Below are 14,347 nucleotides of genomic sequence, written 5' to 3'. Positions count from 1 at the left end.
ATGTTAATGGGTAGTATGTTTCAAGTTCATAAGAACATACGAACATAAAAAAATATGAGCAGGAGTAGGCCATCCAGCCCATCGAGCCTGCCCTGCCATTCAATAAGATTATGGCTGATCTGTCTGTAAACTCAGCTTCATCTACCTGCCTTTTCCCAATTAACCCTTAATTCCCTTACTATGTAAAAATCTATCTAAATGCATCTTAAATATATTTAGTGAGGAAGCCTCAACTGCTTCACTGGGCACAGAATTCCACAGATTCACTACTCCCTGGGGAAAAACAGTTTCTCCTCATCTCCATCCTAAATCTTCTCCCCTGAATCTTGAGGCAATATCTCCTAGTTCTACCAATGGAAAACTTTCCTTCTATTTTATCTATCCCTTTCAAAATTTTGCATGTTTCTATAAGATCCCCTCTCATTCTTCTGAATTCCAGAGAGTATAGTCCCAGGCAACTCAATCCTCATATGTTAACCCCATTATCTCTAGAATCAACCTGGTGAGCCTCCTCTGCACTGCCTCCAAAGCCAATATACCCTTTCTCAAGTTCTGTGACCAGAACTGCACACAGTACTCCAGATGCGGCCTCACCATTACCCTGCATAGTTACAGCATGACCTCCCTGCTCTTGAATTCAATCCCTCTAGCAATGAAGGCCAACATTCTGTTTGTCTTCTTAATAACCTGTTGTACTTGCAAGCCAACTTTTTGCGATTCATGCACAAGTACTCCCAAGTCCCTCTGCACAACAGCCATGTTGCAATCTTTCACCATTTAAATAATACTCTGCTCTTCTATTATTCCTTCCAAAGTGGATGATCTTGCATTTACCAACGTTGTACTCCATCTGCCAGACCTTGGCCCACTCACTTAACCTATCTATATCCCTCTGCAGACTCTCCACATCCTCTGTACAATTTGCTTTTCCACTCAGTTTTGTGTCATCAGCAAATTTTGCTAGCTACTCTCAATCCCTTCTTCCAAATCATCAATGTAAATGGTAAACAGCTGTGGACCCAGCACCAACCCGCAAGTTCAGTACTTGTCTGGCAGAATGCACAGAAACCAGTTCCGGTCTGGACTACAGAAATCCATTGCTGACCACTGGGAATGAGAGAGAGAATGCAGCCAAAGTGAGAACTAATCCACTAACACCCTTGTTATAGGGAACATTTGCCACACTTCTCATCTGACTGCTCCTGGTGGAAGTAGACCAAATGGTAATTAGTAGTGAGGGCTAATTTTCTAGGTGTTAATGTTCAGTGAAATTGATCATTATTGAAAGGTATTAGGGAATTAAACGTGGGAAGGGACTGGAGTTGACAATAGACACCATGTTCCCAACTCTGAGGGCCAGACAGTTTGAGCCAAAGGAGAAAAAACAAAAGCTGTGACATTACGGTGGCCTAACTGGAAGAGAAAAAATAAGAAAGCTTGCACATGTGTGAGAAACAAACTCTAGCAACCCATCTCAGTGCATCAGAAAGCAAGCACTCCAAACTGGACTGGAGTTAACACCAAATGAGGAAGGGGTGCTTCCAGTGATGGGACCAGCCAGTGAAAGGCATGGGACAAAGAGCTGTCATCAGAGAGAGGTACTTACAGCCATTCAAATCCAAACCATCCCAAAGCCTCCTGTATATGGAGTAAAGGGATCTACGAGAAAAAGGGTTAGTCTGAACTGGACATTCCTCTCATGGTATACAGCATGAGATCCTCAGTCCGAGACAAGTTATTTAGCCAGCTAGTACAACTTGCCTACACAGTAACTATTGTCTTGGTGGTGGCATCCCTCGGTCTCGAGAGACCATGGATCTGCACCTGGAGTTTCCAGTGCGCAGGCCTGGGCAGGGTTGTATGAGAGACTGGCAGTTGCCCAAGCTGCAAGCCTTCCCCTCTCCACGTCACCGATGTTGTCCAAGGGAAGGGCACTAGGACCCAAGCAGCTTGGCACCGGTGACGTCGCAGAGCAATGTGTTGTTAAGTGCCTTGCTCAAGGACACAAACAGGCTGCCTCAGCTGAGACTCGAACCAGTGACCTTCAGGTTACTACTCTGATGCCTTGCCCACGAGGCCACACGCTAACACATAACTATTGCCTACCATGTCTGATAATCCCACGGTTATCCTCAGACCAAAGGATGCAATGTATGCACAGTGGGATAGCAGGGGAAAGAGATTACAAAATTCCATGCATCACAAAACTGTCTCCATTGAATATAGCTACCCATTATTGCACAGTCACAGAACTTTTTAAAAGCTATTTATTAATGCTTTTTGGGAGGGTGATTTTAGATGCATATCATATTTATACTGAGTTAAATACTGTATGTAATTAGTTTTGCTACAATAAGTGTATGGGACACTGGAAAAATGTTGAATTTCCCCTTGGGGATGAATAAAGTATCTATCTATCTATCTATCTATCTATCAGTCTGTCAGAATTAGACCATTGCTTTGAAGACATCCACAAGGCAGGTGTATGGGCTTGAGTGGGATCCAGGATCAGCCATGATGGAATGACAAAACCAACTCGAAGTCCCGCACAACCAGGTCCAAAAAAAGCTATTCCACTTCAAACTTTCAATTCTTGAGTCAACCTGCAAAATCCTAAGTGTAACTACCTTAGTGTAGAAACGCTATGCATGACAATAGATTTTTTTTTATTTGTTCTAATTGTGTTCTTTCATGTATAATTTATGTTTCATTTATGTTTTTCTTGTTACTGTTATGCATCTGTGATGCTGATGCAAGTATGCTTTTCATTGCATCTGATATTCTTTTGATATCCAAGATGCTCTCCAAGTCAAAAAAAATAAAGCAATATATTATCACTATCAATGTTAGCAACACGTTATTTCCCTACACTTGGTGACAGACATTTGGGGGTAAAAGATAGTGTCGATGTGAGTCTGCATGCAGACTGTACTTCTATTATAGCCTATCAATTTGCATATGGAATTATCAGCTCTGCAACCTTTTAGTGCTCTATTAAATTAGAAAGCCCTTGGATTTTGACATCTATAGAAGAGAATTTTGTCTTGGGGTGTAACAGGAGTGTGTTTCAGGATTACTAGGCATGGGACATCTTTCAAGAATTACTGGATAGGGACAGCAGCCTAATAATATAAATGAGAACCTGTCTTCAATCTAGGACAGGGGTTCCCAACTTTCTGTATGCCATTCAGGGGTCCGTGGACCCTAGGTTGAGAACCCCTAATCTAATTCAAGGATAAATGCATGAATACGCTCCATGGTCTGCAGAGAGCCAACTCTCAAAAGAGTAGTTATAGAAGACTATTTTGGATGATTGGATTCCCAATAAAGGTTTTTGAATATGCAGAGATGTTCTCATCAGTTGGATGTGCAATCATTGTAAATATGTACCTCAATAAGAACCACTTGTTGGAATTCAAATTATTGAAGTTAACTATGGCAACGTAGCTATGGACATTAACATCTGCTGTTAATTTTGTTTTTATGAATATAAAACTCATTGTACTTTGAATTCAGGGAGTATACTAAATTTCTCCAGAGTGTCTTCAAGAGAGGTAGATTCCACAGAATGCCTACTTGTCGTGATGAGCGAAGACCCTTTACATCAATAGCTCCAGTCTCCATGTGGTTCTTTCATGGTCACAACAGGGGCATATTAAAATAGTTGACCATATAACCAGGGATCATCTATTCCCATTGTGTAACAACATCATCAACAACAACAATGTATATACATATGTGCCAAAATCTTAATAGGCTGTAATCAAACAAACTGTTATGGATATACAGAGCCAAATAGAAACAAAAGCTTGACCAAAATTGTAGATTTTGAGGTTTATCTTCAAGCACAAAATGACTAATACAGTGGGAGCATAATTTAAGTTGATTGGAGGAAAGTTTGGGGGAGATGTCAGAGGATTTTTTTTTTACGCTGAGTGGTGGGTGTGTGGAACACCCTGCCGGGGTGTTGGTAGAGGCAGATATATTAGGGGCATTTAATAAACTTAGATAGGCACATGGATGATAGAAAAATGGAGGGCTATATGGGAGAGAAGGGTTAGATTGATCTTAGAGTAGGTTGAAAATTTGGCACAACATTATAGGTTGAAGGATCTTTGCTGTAATGTTCTATGTGCTAGTAGAGCAAAGAGAGGGGAAAAGAGAATTTTATTCAGGGAATTCAAGATCATAGGACCTAGGCAACTAACATCAAAGCTACCAATGGTGCAGCTACTGAAATCTAAGTTGATGAAACCTTTGTAACCTTCAGTCACTGCTGCATTGCTTCCTGTTAATTGGATGTGTTTAATGCACACAAAGGATTTAAAACAGCACCGGAAATAGAGGAGTTGCACACTTCTGATCTCACCCCTGTCAGATGCCTTTGAGTTACGCATACTGATAACCTCTTATACCCTTTGATTTAACTTTTTTTTTTAAACCGTGGAGCTGAAGCCCAGAGTAGTATTTGAAAAGTCCTCCAAATACTAAATCTGGAATCTGCATGTCAAGTATAAATAGGAAATTGGAATGTTTATCCCGTTACTGTGATCAATGTGTTTCAGCCGAAGAAAAGTCTCTGCATTTACAGTCAACCTCTAACTTCGGAACCCAAAGAAGTTTTAAAAAGAGACACCAAGAAATATTATGAGTTGATTCTAGTCATGTAGTAGAACTGAGCTCATAATTTTTTCATTTACACCTGGTATTCCACCAGGGATAACAATGATCTACTGTACATTGGATAATATGATTCAGTGGACACAGTTAGTTCTGGAGGAAAGAAAATGAATCACCACCATGTCATAATGTGCTGTGGAGGAGGCTTGCCTCTTCATACAGTGAAAATAATATATTAACACCCAATGCAATTGAGATACTACAAATTATACGTACCTGAGGAGGAGGACAAGATGTATTTTGTTCTGCAGGGTTACTGTGTCATAATTTGCTTAAGCAATTACTCTTAAGATCATAAACTTACTTCAGACACAGTCATAACACCATCAGAAACTAATGCGTTTAAAAATATGCCTCAGTTGAGTTTCCTTTCCACGAAGTTTCCAGCAGAGTGAATTGACAATGAGAAACAAATTACAAGAGACATTGCTGTAGAGCTTGATTACCTCACTGACAAAAGGAGGTTCAAGACAGGTTACTTCTGCCATGGCTGCTTAGTGTTGAAATTTATCTAGGGTTGCTTAAGTTAAAGGGGTACCAGTAAAAGTCACCTCTTGATGTTCAGTTCCACTAACTTCAAATCAATCTAAATGCCCATGATTTGAATACAATCACTGGCCTCCAACAAAGATAAATTCTTCCCCTTAGTTCTTTTCCTTTTGGAAACACAGCTAATGGTATACAGATCATGGCACCACAGCAAAGAGAATGAAGCAATGGCATGTTTGGAGTTCCCCAAAGCCACAGAAACAAAGGGAACAAAGAAACAAAGTAGGGAATTAAATATATAAGTGAGAGAAGAGGTAGGCACATATCCCAACTTCCTGCTCTGCCATTCAATTAGGTAATGGCTGATCTTCTACCACATATCCTTCAATTCTTCTGATGCCTACAAGATGCTAACGGTTCATCACTCTCTAGTAAAAACATTTGTTTTTGCCTCCTGCCTGAGCATGGAGACTGCACAAAACAGTCGACAGCGCTTCTCCCTATAGATGCTGCCTAGCCTGCTGTGTTCTACCAGCATTTTGTGTGAGTTGTTTGATTTTAATATGTTTACTTCACTGTAAATAGAAAGATCTAAAATTTGCTCTCATTTTTAACTGGTACCTCTTTAACTAGGCTCCATTTTTGTTGGTGTGGGATCCAAGGCTCCAGCTCAGGAGCTGATATTTGCTGGGGTGTAAAATACCAAAGACAAAGTTGCCTGAACAGTGGGAGGTGACTATTGCTTTAGCATGACCAATCACATATAAATTTCATAGTCAGACTGGCTTGATCAGTGGATAATTTACAACATACAAGGCCAAGCATGTGGGACTTGTCAAAACCAGTATCAAGGAGCTCCTAACTCTCTTCAAATTTCTTCAGCTTAATGATCTGGTTTACTATTGATACACGTACAATGAAAAGCTTGTCTTGCATACTGTTCATACAGATCAAATCATTACAGAGTGCATTGAGGTAGAACAAGGTGTAATAATAATAAAATGCAAAATAAAGTGTAACGGCTACTGAGAAAGTGAAGTGCAGGTAAACAATAAGATGCAATCTTGAAACGAGACGGATTGAGAGATCAAGAGTCCATCTTATCGGATGAGGGAACCATTCAATAGTCTTGTAACAGCAAAGTAGATGCTATCTGTGAACCTGGTGGTATGTGCTTTCAGGCTTTTGGATCTTCTGCACAATGGAACGGGGAGAAGTGGGTAGGGTCTTTCATTCTCCTGGATGCTTTACTGATGCAGCAAGAAGTGCTGACAGAATCCATGGAAGGGAAAGCTGGTTTCCATGATGTGCTGAGCTCCGCCTGCAGCTTCTTGTTGCCATACCAAACTGTAAAGCATCCAGATGGGATTCTTTCTATGGTGTATTGATAAAACCTGGTGAGGGTCAGCATTATGGGGAGCTGGCATATTGCTAATATTCCCTCTAAGGTGTGCACATGTGCACATATACATCTTTTGCTACTTGTGCACAAAGGAGTGTAAGCTGTGTACAAAAGGTTGTCACCCTCTGCCTTGTTGGCAAGTTAAGTATATTTCATGATTGTACAATCACATTTTCTTTTCCAGTTGACAATGGCATTGACAATGTGGAGTTTGCAATGATTTCTCTGCAAACTTTATAACTGGTTTATTTATGCCAATTTTATTGAAGAAATTATTGATTCACTATGTCAAATTCCAGCAAAGAAAAGGGCATGCAGCACAAATGAACTGCTAGTTTATTTAAAGCAGAATGGCTTAATGAAATACTAGAAACTGCTACACCGAAAGAACATGAGGTCAGGAAAGAGCAGCTATGAGAAATATTTATGTACAGTACAGAAACTGGTGTGACCTGCAAGTATTGCTACGATGCAAAAGTTTCTAGAGAATTCGCAATTGGGAAGAAGTGGAGTGATATTTGGAAACTTGACTTTTTAAAGCATCACTTAGCAAGCAAATCACATATGGATGGTGTGCAAAAGCTCTTAAGTTCTTATTGACAGTGTTTTGCTAGTGAATACCCTTATATATAAAATGCAGTGCACACATGTTGTCATTGGGCAAAAAATTGCACAGCACCAGATTTTTGCACACACTGATCATCACAAATTAGAGGGGACATTGTGCGCCACTCGAAGCTATTACTACACATCAAGGAGCAGACAGGAAGACAGATTTTGGAAAGGTGTAATAACAATAGCTGTTGTGGTGGGAGATTTTAATTGCCCAAATATCGATTGGCATGTCCCTAGAGTGAGGGGTTTAGAAGGGGTAGAGATAGTTAGGTATGTTCAAGAAGGTTTCTTGACACAATGTGTAGATAAGCCTACAAGAGGAGAGGTTGTACTTGATTTGGTATTGGGAAATAAACCTGGTCAGGTGTCAGGTCTCTCAGTAGGAAAACATTTTGGAGATAGTGATCACAATTCTATCTCCTTTACCAGAGCACTGGGGAGGGTAGGAACAGACAAATTAGGAAAGTGTTTAATTGGAGTAAGGGGAAATATGAGGCTAACAGGCAGGAAATTGGAAACATAAATTGGGAACTGATATTCTCAGGAAATGTATGGAAGAAATGTGGCAAATGTTCAGGGGATATTTGCATGGAGTTCTGCATGGGTACATTCCAATGAGACAGGGAAAGGACAGTAGGGTACAGGAACCGTGGTGTACAAAGGCAGTTGTAAACCTAGTCAAGAAGAAAAAGAAGAGCTTATGAAGGTTTCAAAAAACTGGGTAATGATAGAAATCTAGAAGGTTATAAGGCTAGCAGGAAGGAGCTTAAGAAAGGAATTATGAGAGCTAGAAGGAGCCATGAGAAGGCCTTGGTGGACAGGATTAGGGAAAACCCCAAGGCATTCTACAAGTATGTGAAGAGCAAGAGGATGAGATGTGAGAGAATAGGACCAATCAAGTGTGTAGGGAACCGGAGGAGAGAGCAGGGGTACCTGATGAGTACTTTGCTTCAGTATTCACTGCGGAAAAGGATCTTGGCGATTGTACGGATGACTTACAGCAGACTGAAAAGCTTGAGATATTAAGAAAGATATTAAGAAAGAGGATGTGCTGAAGCTTTTGGAAAGCATCAAGTTGAATAAGTCACTGGGACAGGACGTGATGTACCCCAGGCTACTGTGGGAAGTGAGGGAGGAGATTGCTGAGCCTCTGGTGATGATCATCAATGGAGACGGGAGAGGTTCTGGAGGATTGGAGGGTTGCGGATATTGTTCCTTTATTCAAGAAAGGGAGTAGAGAGAGCCCAGGAAATTATATATCAGCGAGTCTTACTTCAGCGGTTGGTAAGTTGATGGAGAAGATCCTGAGAGGCAGGATTTATGAACATTTGGAGAGGCATAATATGATTAGGAATAGTCAGCATGGCTTTGTGAAAGGCAAGTTGTGCCTTATGAACCTGATTGAATTTTTTGAGGATGTGACTAAACACATTGATGAAGGTAGAGCAGTAGATGTAGTGTTTTTGGATTTCAGCAAGGCACTTGACAAGTTACCCCATGCAAGGCTTATTGAGAAAGTAAGGAGGGGTGGGATCCAAGGGGAAATTGCTTTGTGGATCCAGAACTGGCTTTCCCACAGAAGGCAAAGTGTGGTTGTAGACAGGTCATATTCTACATGGAGGTCAGTCACCAGTGGTGTGCCTCAGGGATCTGTTCTGGGACCCTTACTCATCGTGATTTTTATAAATGATCTGGATGAAGGTGAATAGATGGGTTAGTAAATTTGCTGATGACACAATGGTTGTGGTGGATCATTTGGAGGGCTGTCAAAGGTTCTAGTGTGACATTGACAGGATACAAAACTGGGCTGAGAAGTAGCAGATGGAATTCAACACAGATAAGTGTGAGGTGGTTTATTTTGGTAGGTCAAATATGATGGCAGAATAGAGTATTAATGGTAAAACTCTTGGCAGTGTGGAGGATCAGAGGGATCTTGGGGTCTGAGTCCACAGGACACTGAAAACTGCTACACAGGTTGACTCTGTGGTTAAGAAAGCATACGGTGCATTGTCCTTCATCAATCGTGGGATTGAGTTCAAGAGCTGAGAGGTAATGTTACAGCTATATAGGACCCTGGTCAGACCCCACTTGGAGTACTGTGCTCAGTTCTGGTCACCTCACTATAGGAAGGATATGGAAACCATAGAAAGGATGCAGAGGAGACTTACAAGGATGTTGCCTGGATTGGGGAACATGCCTTATGAGAATAGGTTGAGTGAACTCAGCCTTTTTTCCTTGGAGCAATGGAGGATGAGAGATGACCTGATAGAGATGTTTAAGCGATGAGAGGCATTGGTTGTGTGGATAGTCAGAGGCTTTTTCCCAGGGCTGAAATGTCTAGCATGAGAGGGCACAGTTTTAAGGTGCTTGGAAGTAGGTACAGAGCAGATATCAGGAGTAAGTTTTCTTATGCAGAGAGTGGTGATTGCGTGGAATGGACTGTGGTGACAGTGGTGGAGGTGGATATGATAGGGTCTTTTAAGAGACTTCTGGGCAGGTACATGGAGCTTAGAAAAATAAAGGGCTATGGGTAACCCTAGGTAATTTCTAAAGTAAGAGCATGTTCAGCACAGCTTTGTGGGCCGAAGGGCCTGTATTGTGCTGTAGGTCTTCTATGTTTCTCCATGCATTTTTTTTACACTAAATGAAAAAAAAGCTTCATATGGGTGAATAGTACCCTCTATGCAGTGAATGGAACATTGAATAAAAGCTTAGAACTTAAAAGAAAGAGGTTATGATTGGCTCACATGCACAGCAGAGCAGAGGACAAGATCAACTCTAAGGTGTTATTTAGGCTCAGCCACTTTGCAAGCTGTGAAAGCAGTTTCAGATCATCAACAGCATGTACTGCCACCTAAATTCAGTTCCTTCTAAAACTCCAGACTGGCTTGGTGGGACTTCGTGCTCCCAAATCTCAGACTGCAAAATAAGCCACCCAACAAAAACACTTGTGTTCCTAGTTATTCTTTCAGGGCACATTTGATGACATTTACAATTCCTCACCTCCTTTTATTATATCTTTTCCATTTTCTTCCCTTTCAAGGTCACTTGGGCCTTGCCATGTGGCATTTGCACACAGTTTCAACATCATTTGCACAGAACTGGTGGGGTCAAGAGACTCCCCAGTGACATGTCAGACCGCTGCTGGTGCAATTCTAATTGGTGGGAAGGGCAGAGGGGTCAGGAAATGATTAAGGGTTAATCCTTCCTTCAGTTTTTCCATCTTATTCTTGTAAACTGCTTGTCTGACATGAGCAGCATATCCAACATGATTTTTGATTTGTGCAAACTGCACGCATGAACCTGCAGACCGTCTCCCTGGCATCACAGTGACCCATCCAATGAATCAACCTTGTAGAATAGACTTGCCATCCGATTTCCTAGCCTGGTATTGAATAACAATCATGCGTAGAATTCATTTCTTGGTTGATGATGAAAATTCATTGAAAACTGTAGCAGCCCAAACAACTAAAACCTTGGGCACAGAAAAATAAACCGATGTCTTCTAAGGGCTGGGCTTTTCACTGTGGATTTTCTGCTCAGCTTCACCCAATTTTCAGGTACAAACTGAGCAAATTGGTTAAAGAAATTGTACAGGAACCCAATATACCAGATCGCTGCCTACTTTGTGCATCTCTCCCGCAGCTGGGGAAATAGAGATAAGAATCATCCGCCCGAATTTTTGTTACATTTTATGTTCTCTTCAGGCACTATCACACAAACCCCCACTTATAATTTCTGCTTCTACACTTGGTTTGACTTTAACACGTACTACTTCCTTTCCCATTCATTTCTGTTTCAATCCTTCAGTCACTCTGCTAAATTACATATAAATTGTCCTTGAAGGATGTTCGACATGAGCATATCAGTATGATGTCTGGAATTGAAGGGTTAATTCAAGTCTATAATTGAGAGAACTTTGGGCACTGATTCAATTAGGGGTTATGGGGATCAATAGCAAAATGAATTATGTACAGGACTGACACATACAAACCAAGCATAATGGAACTACGAATGTAATCAGAACAGAACAGTTAAATAGCAGAAGCAGCAGCAAACAGATGTTTGCTGGACTTGAGGGAAGTACGCAGTAAAGTTCATCAGGGTTGGGACCAGTGCCACTGCTTTTCTTAATAAGTATTAATGACATGGACTTGAGTATGCAGGACACAGTTTCTAACAGATGTCACTAAATTTGGATATTTACTGAACTGTGAAGAGGAATGTAAAAGAGGAAGGTTGATGGAAGGCTCAGATATGTGCCAGGTGAAACTTAACACAGGAAAATGGAAGGCTTAATGTTTCACTAGAAAGAGCAATCAAGACCATAAGACATAGGAGTGGAATTAGGTCATTTGCCCCATCGAGTTTGCTCCACCATTCCAGCATTGCTGATTTATTGTCCCTTTCAACCCCATTCTCCTGCCTCTTTCCTGCAACCGTTGATGCCCTTACTAATCAGGAACCTATCAACTTCCATGTTAACTATAGCCATTGATATAATATCAATATAAACCAGATGTACGATTTTAAAGTGGGTACAGGAGCAGAAACACTTGGGCATATATACAAGACTATAAGACATAGCAGCAGAATTAGACCATTTGGCCCATTGAGTCTGTTCTGCCACTCAATAATGACTGATCGGTTTTTCCCCTCCTCAACCCTGCACCCCAGCCTTCTCCCCATAACCTTTAATCCCATGTCCAGTCAAAAACTTATCAAGCTCTGCCTTAAATGACCTGGCCTCCACAGCTGCCTGTGGTAATAAATTCCACAAATTCACCACCCTGTGGTTAAAGAAATTTTCTCTGCATCTCTGTTTTAAATGGACGGCCCTCTTTCCTGAGGCTGTGCCCTCTTGTCCTAGACTCCCCCACCATGCAGGTAGAGTTGTTTCTCCATCCTTTCTACATCTACTCTGTTGAGGCCTTTCAACATTTAAAAGTTTTCAATGAGATCCCTCTCATCCTTCTAAATTGCGCGAATACAGATGCAAAACTATCAAATGTTCCTTGTATGATAACCCTTTCACTCCCAGAGTCATCCTCTGAACCCTCTCCAATGCCAATACATCTTTTCTTAATCGAGGAACCCAAAACTGTTCACAATATTGAAGGTGAAGGTTCTTCATAAAGCCTCAACGTCACATCCCTGCTCTTTTATTCTAGATCTCTTGAAATGAAAGCTAACATTGCATTTGCCTTCCTCACCACTGACTCAACCTGCAAGTTAAGCTTAGGGTGTTTTGCACAAGGACTCCCAAGTCTCTTTGCATCTCAGATTTTTGCATTTTTTCCACGTTTAGAAAATAGTCTGCATATTTATTTCTACTTCCAAATTGCATGACCGTGTATTTTTAAACATTATATTTCATTTGCCTCTCTCTTGCCCAATTTCCTAATCTGCTTAAGTCCTTCTGCTGCCTACCCATTTCTTCAATACTACCTGCTCCTCTACTAATCTTCATATCATCTGCAAACTTGGCAATACAGATATCAATTCCATCATCTAAATCATTGATATACAGCATAAAAAGAAGTGATTCCAACACCAACCCCTGCGGAACACCACTAGTCACTGGCAAACAACCAGAAAAGGATCCTCTTATTCTCACTCACTGCCTCCTATCAGTCAGCCAATGCTCTAACCCTGTCAGTAACTTTCCTGTAATACCATGGGCTCCTAACTCGTTAAACAGCCTCATGCGTTGCAACTTGACAAAGGTCTTTTGAAAGTCCAAATATACAACATCCACTGCATCCCCTTTATCTATCCTATTCCTCAAAGAACTCCAACAGGTTCATCAGGCAAGATTTTCCCTTAAACCAACTATGCTGATTTTGTCCTGTCTTATCCTGTGTCACCAAGTACTCCATCACCTCATCCTTAGCAATTGACCTTAGCAATCTTCCCAACCACTGAGGTCAGGCTAACTGGTCTATAATTTCCTTTCTGCTGCCTTCCTCCTTTCTTAAGGAGTGGAGTGACATTTGCAATTCTCCAATTCTCTCGCAGCTTGCCAGTGTCCAATGATTTTTGAAAGATCATTTCTAATGCCTTTACATTCTCTAATGCTGTCTCTTTCAGAACCCTAGGGTGCAGTTTATCTGGTCTGGGTGACTTGTGTACCCTTAGGTCTTTCAGCTTTTTGAGCACCTTCTCCCTTGTAATAGTAACTGTCCTCACTTCTCTTCCTTCACATCCTCCAACATCTGGTACACTGCTAGTGTCTTCCTCCATGAAGACATTTAGTTCATCTGCCATCTCCTTGTCCCCTGTTATTATTTCTAAGGCTTCATTTTCAAATAGTTCTATATCAACTCATCTCTCTTTCATTTTTAACATTCTTGCTGCTCTGCTGACATTCCTGCCAGCATCTCCTTCCACTTTACTTTGGCCAGCTCTTCTCTCATACCACTGTAATTTCCTTTACTCCACTGAACTACTTCTGCATCAGATTTTACTCACTCTCCACCAAATTTCAAGTTGAACTGAATCATTATGTGATCACTGCTTCTTAAGGGTTCTTTACCTTATATATCCTAATCACTTCCAGTTCATTTCATAACCCCCAATCCAGTATAGCTGATCCCCTGGTAGGTTCAACAACAAACTGTTCTAAAAAAGCCATCTTGTAGGCATTCAACAAACTCACTCTCTTGAGATCCATTTCTAACCTGATTTTCCCAATCGACCTGCATGTTGAAATCTCCCCTGACTATCATAACATTGCACTTATCTGCTTAAATCAATGAAAGGATTAGCATAGATTAAGAAAATGGATTAAAAATATACAGGATCTTGACTTTCATGAAGAGAAGCATAAAGGACAAGAGGGGGGAAACAATTTGACAAAAATTGAAGGATTGTAATCATGCCTAGGCCACATACATATAACCATATAACAACTACAGCATGAAAACAGGCCATCTCGGCCCTTCTAGTCCGTGCCGAACGCTTACTCTCACCTAGTCCCACTCAGCCCATAACCCTTCATTCCTTTCCTGTCCATATACCCATCTAATTTTTTAAAAATGATAATATCGAACCTGCCTTTACCACTTCTACTGGAAGCTCATTCCACACAGCTACCACTCTCTGAGTAAAGAACTTCCCCCTTGTGTTACCCCTAAATTTTTGCCCCCTAACTCTCAATTC

General features: G+C 41.0%; 1 protein-coding gene across 1 annotated transcript in view; it reads right to left on the bottom strand.

The window, feature by feature from the left end:
• The window catches only part of LOC132403323 (ALK tyrosine kinase receptor-like), an 891,331-nt gene that overhangs the window by 210,522 nt on the left and 666,462 nt on the right, over positions 1-14,347 (bottom strand). The gene's annotated exons all lie outside the window — the stretch shown is intronic.

Source organism: Hypanus sabinus, chromosome 12 (genome assembly GCF_030144855.1).
Source record: "Hypanus sabinus isolate sHypSab1 chromosome 12, sHypSab1.hap1, whole genome shotgun sequence".
Classification (NCBI taxonomy): domain Eukaryota; kingdom Metazoa; phylum Chordata; class Chondrichthyes; order Myliobatiformes; family Dasyatidae; genus Hypanus; species Hypanus sabinus.
The sequence above is the reverse complement of the archived record's forward strand: the minus strand, read 5'-3'. Positions and strand labels throughout refer to the sequence as shown.